At 43.2% G+C, this 5,465-nt stretch overlaps 1 long non-coding RNA gene across 1 annotated transcript in view; it reads left to right on the forward strand.

Annotated features, from left to right (window-relative positions):
• Window positions 1-3,391: 3,391 nt before the first annotated feature.
• LOC110302824 overlaps window positions 3,392-5,465 on the forward strand; it is a 10,706-nt gene continuing 8,632 nt past the window's right edge. Inside the window, exons 1-2 of the long non-coding RNA XR_002378853.1 lie at window positions 3,392-3,491; window positions 4,038-4,122. This is a non-coding gene — a long non-coding RNA (uncharacterized LOC110302824). The remainder of the gene's footprint in view (window positions 3,492-4,037; window positions 4,123-5,465) is intronic.

Consider the following 5,465-nt stretch of genomic DNA (forward strand, 5'->3'; position numbering starts at 1 on the left):
CAGAGTGGTTGTACAAGCTTGCAATCCCACCAGCAATGGAGGAGTGTTCCTCTTTCTCCACATCCTCGCCAGCCTCTGTCTGTGCATCTCAGGAGCAGTACTCTCCTAGGCTCCTTGATGGCTTTGAGCAGACTTCTGCTGAGACCCAGCTCTGGGNTGTCACCTAAATTGTGACCTTTCAGGACACTAGCCCTGCAGTTAACCAACAGTGGATAGAGGGTAGGAAGCGGAGTCTACCCCACTAGGCTGCTGTTCTGTACTTTGCCATTTTGAGATCCAGAGTGTGCATTAAGAGTTGTCTGTGCCATATGCTCTGAATGATCTCAGCACATTTGATCCCAGCACTAGGGCTTAAGAAGATGGTTCCATCAAGGCCAGGTTCAACCAGGGGTCTTAAAGCAGGGAGGGATCTGAGAGACCTGTAAAGCAGGAGTCAGTGTCCCTGGGGGGACATTAGCAATTGACCAGTTCCCAGACTGGAAGTGGTCAAGTGGCTTTTGGCTTATTACCAAAGTAAGGAAGGATATTCTTTTCCATGAGGCAGAAGACTCCTGGGAGGTGGAGACTTTCAGAGGCAGCTCTTTCTTTGCTGTTTGTGTGCATGATTTCTCTTTCAGAGATGCCAGGAGGCTTCATGTATGGCTTGATAAGCCATGTTAGAATGAGAGGAATTATAAACGCTCACTATTGTCACTAGGCCATGGTAATGCAATCAGTAAAATATATTTGCCTTTTAAGGTCTAGTGTAATTGGATTCTGCTGAATTGATGCAATTAAAAGAATTAGGGAGCCCATTAGGTGATTTATGTTTTCTATAAAAAAATTCTCAAAATAGCAAAAATGAAAAAGATTAGGCTTCACCCATGGCTTTGCTTTCTCTAGTCTAACACTCCACCTACTGGAGAAACACTACATAGTATTTAAGAATCCAGATAGTTTAAAAACTAAGAAGACTGTCTAGCATCAAGAAATCTGTACAATTAAAAAATAAATATCCATAAATGAGAGGAGAAATTCTTACTTTATAGTTGATTTAGTAGTATTTCCTTAATAGCATCACCTTCAAAGACATGTGTAGCATGAATGTGCCAAACATTACATAATTGTAAAGAAATTAGTCAGAAAAAAAATAATGAATGCTTTTAGGTTTGTGTCTTTGACTTTCAAATGAAAATTCAGAAGCTATTTACAGAGTTTGAAGCAATGATGTCTGGAGCAGTGTCTAGTAGAATTTAAATTAACTTAAATAGATATTGACTGAAGTCATCATATAAGAAGCATTTTAGACAGTGACTGACATAAGCATCAATGAATTAATTTCTGTCCTATTTTCCCTGAGGAGCTCAAGACAAAACCCGTTTTGATGATTTGGGAATAAAAACAAATGTATGAGGGAAAAGGAAACTCAGAAGAGGAATAAAATCTAAAATCAGGTGGTGTGGCTTATGAAAACTGGTACTAGTAGATATACCATTTTTACTGGCTGGTTTTATGTGTCAACTTGACACAAGCTGGAGTTATCACAGAGAAAGGAGCTTCAGTTAAGGAAATGCCTCCATGAGATCCAGCTATGGGGCATTTTCTCAATTAGTGATCAAGGGGGAAAGGCCTCTTATGGGTGGTGCCATCTCTGGGCTGGATGTCTTGGGTTCTATAAGAGAGCAGGCTGAGCAAGCCAGGGGAAGGGAGTAAAGAACATCCCTCTATGGCTTCTGCATCAGCTCCTGCTTCCTGACCTGCTTGAGTTCCAGTTCTGATATCCTTTGGTGATGAACAGCAATGTGGAAAGTGTAAGCTGAATAAACCCTTTCTTCCCCAACTTGCTTCTTGGTCATGATGTTTTGTCCAGGAATAGAAACCCTGACTAAGACAGAGTGTTTCAGTGTATCTCTTCCCACACATTGCTAAGGCCACAGAAGTTCTCAAGATGGATCAGTAGATGTGAAACCCTAAAGTCCACCCCTAGTGACACACTTCCTCCAGCAAGGCCATACCTCCTAATCTCTTTAAGTAGTGGCACTCCCTAAAGACCAAGCATTCAAATATTTGAGCCTTATGAGGGCCATTCCTATTTAAACTACCATACTGTTTTGGTTTTCTCTCTTAAGTTCTATAATTCTACAATATAGTCTAGAAATCTCTATCCAGTGGATTAATTCTGAACTGAGTTTTCTTTTCATTTACAGTCTAAAGAACCTAGAACAAGAGAACTGAACTCTGCCTACCATTTCAGTCTTCTGGTTTCCCTGTTTACAGCTGCACAGACGTGGCTGGCTCTTAGAGTCCCAGGAGCCTCAGGTTCTTACGCTGCCTGAGCCTGTCCCTTTTCAGGCTGATCTCTAATTCACTGTGGCAGTATTAGGCTAACTGTAAATATCTTGGGCATTGGTTAGTCTTCATACTGTTCTTATAGCTAGTTGTTTAGCTCTTTACAACTGCTAAGATCTTATAACAGAGAAGTGGCAAGATAAACCACTTTCTTTTTAAATTTGTTTATTTATTATTATTGTTGTTGTTATTGATTTTTTTCTTCAAGACAGGGTTTCTCTGTGTAGCCTTGGCTGTTCTGAGATTTGCTGCATATACCAGGCTGTCCTCAAACTCAAAAGGTCTTCTTGCCTCTTGACTCCCAAATTTTGGGATTAAAGGTATATGCTGCCATCTCCTGGCTGATTATTTTAAAAATTATATGTCTATGTGTATATTTGAATGTGGGTTTGTGCACTTAAGTACCCAAGAAGGCCAAAAAAGAGCACTGAATCTCCTGGAGCTGTTACAGATGGTTGTGAGCCATGCCATGTGGTTGCTGTGGTTAAAAGTCAGGTCCCCTCCAAGAGCAAAGAGTGACCTTAGCCACTGAGCCATTTCTCTAGTATACAAGATAAGTCATTTTCTTTAACAAATGTGAAGGATTGGGTAGTTTAAAATAAAAAAATTAATTACATGTATTATGTATGTATTTATGTATGTATGTATGTTTACAGTTGGAGTCAGAGACAAGGGGCAGACGATGGCACCCTTCGAGCTGAGGGGCAGCAATAAACCATGATGGCAATAGAGGATCTGAGATGATCAGGAATGAGGAATCAGTGCTATCCACTGTGTTCCTCCTCTCAAGAATGTAGGTAATGTGGGAAGATGGAGGGCTGACAGGAGATGCTTGTAGGTGATTCCCAGGGAGGTGTCTGAGAAACACTTTCAGCTACTTTCCCAAAGCTAAGTGTTTCCAAAGATGCTTGAAACANTTNTGTAGAGAACAGGATGGACCAAACTNGGAGATGNCTGAGNANNNGATGTNCCTTGTGATTCTCAGAGTGCCATGAGGTGAGCCCTCTGTGACATCACAGGGTAAATCCCTGCCTTAGTAATAGCAGAGTGCTTAGCCTGAGGATAACTCAGAGTCCAGCAAGGAGGGCTGGGATTCACACTGAGCACGTGTGTCTGCCTAGGCTTGAGTTGTTTTCTGGGATGGGCTACCTGAAATTCATCACGTGAGTAGCTCACTCAGTGCGAGGCACTTCTTCACTGGGGTCTTAAGTGGGGGAGGCAGAAATAGGGAGAGGGACTTAAAGTGTTTCTGATTGAAGACAGCTCTAAGACTGTCTTCAAGAGAGGTAAGGAGAGCTAGAAACAGAAGTCTCACAGTAGTGGGAATGGCCACTCAAGATTATAGGAAGAAGAACCCCTGGTCAGATATATATATATCTGGACCAGGACTTGAGCCCCCAGCCTAGGCCAGGAAGGAGGGAACAGTGCTTTTGTCACACCCACATTTGACCATCACACATAGCTTGTCCAGGGAAGGAGGCAGAGCATCCCTGACACTGGTGTCTGATCTTCCCTGGTGACTTCAGTCCCTGGCAGTAGCAATCTTTGCATGTGTACTCAGAGAGCTGCCACAATATGAGTCAAACATCAATGCCAGTATCACGGGAAATGCCATGACAGCACCTTCCCCTCTCATTCTGTACTTAAACACATATTTTCACTTTGTAGGTGTGTTGTATATGTTCTTATGTATGTGCTCATGTCTGCAGGTCCACATTCACGTGTGTGAAAGTGCATGAGGAGGATATGGAATGATGCCACATATCTTGCTACAAATATGTATAAACAGTTGCTGTAAGTATCAGCAAGGCATGTGTGTGTGTGTGTATGTGTGTGTGTGCATATGTGCATGCTAAAGAACTTGCCAAACAAGTACTCAGGGAGGCAATACCTACAACTCACCAGTTGTAGTTACACAAGTCAGGGTACTTTATGTTAAGAGAGAAAGCACGGTCGTTCCTCATGTTACACCTAGGCACATGGGAAGAAGCTGGAGAGAGGTGTAGTCAGCCTCTGTTACCTCATATAGCCTCTTGCCATGGTTAAAGGCTGTGGTGTTGGTGTGAGGATGCTCAGGGATGGGCTGGGATCTGGAAGGAACTGCAGGCTTGTTGGGCTGTATGTTGGGAGAAATATATACAGATCCCTGTGATGAAGTCCTGACTGAACCTCATTGTGCTATACTGGGAGATAGGAGTGAGGAAGTGTATGAAGCCTCTTGTGAGCGCCCAACTCGCCAGCAAGAACAACGCCACAACAGGATCCTTCCGCACACGTTTATTGGGAGAGCTTGATTGCAGAGGCGTAAAGATCCCAAACCCAGAACTGGTGCTGCTTATATAGGCCTAGGAGAGGCATGTCTCACACCCGGATTGGTTATGCTTCCTACCTCATTTGCATGTCTCACATCCGATTGGTTATACTCTCTCAGTACCGCACAGAATCTCATTAACATACCTCATTTGCATGTCTTACATCTGATTGGTTATACTCTCAGTACCTCACAAAACCTCATTATCATGCCCAGGCCAGGCAGTGTCTTGGCAAAAAACTTTACTGCATATATATGTACACATTGATTGTTTACCCAAACTTATGTGTGGTGGCCAGCGGTAGCCAGCACCACCCTGCAATGGCATATGTGGCTTCCCACATCTCCCCCTTTTTGTTTTAATAAAATGATGCTGGACTAGGCCTGTGCAATTATGTCCATCCGGCGTGGCTCCTGTTTTAGGTTGTTCCTCTAATGTCACAGCCTTACCCATCATAGGGTAACCACTGGGCCCCCGTGTCTTAGGTTGGTCTGTGCACAAGGAAAGTTGCCCATCTCTGGATACCGCAGTGCTGTGTGACAGTAACTGCTAAATGACCTAGGGTGAACTCTATAAAAGAGGCCAGCCAAGTTTAAAAAAAAAAAAAAAGAATTAGCGGGGAAATCATGATCACCCTACCGCATGCAATGAGGAAACCTCAGCGATGTGCAAGGGCTGATCAATGATCATTGAGTCTCTCTCATCCCAGTGCAATGGATCCATAAATCCATGGGGTGCAAGAGCAGAGAACTCAGATGCCAACTAATTCTTGAGCATAGATAACCAAACTTCAGGGGAGGCACTGTTTTCAATGGCTAAAAGTGC

This window comes from Mus caroli, chromosome 10, assembly GCF_900094665.2.
Source record: "Mus caroli chromosome 10, CAROLI_EIJ_v1.1, whole genome shotgun sequence".
Taxonomy (NCBI): Eukaryota; Metazoa; Chordata; class Mammalia; order Rodentia; family Muridae; genus Mus; species Mus caroli.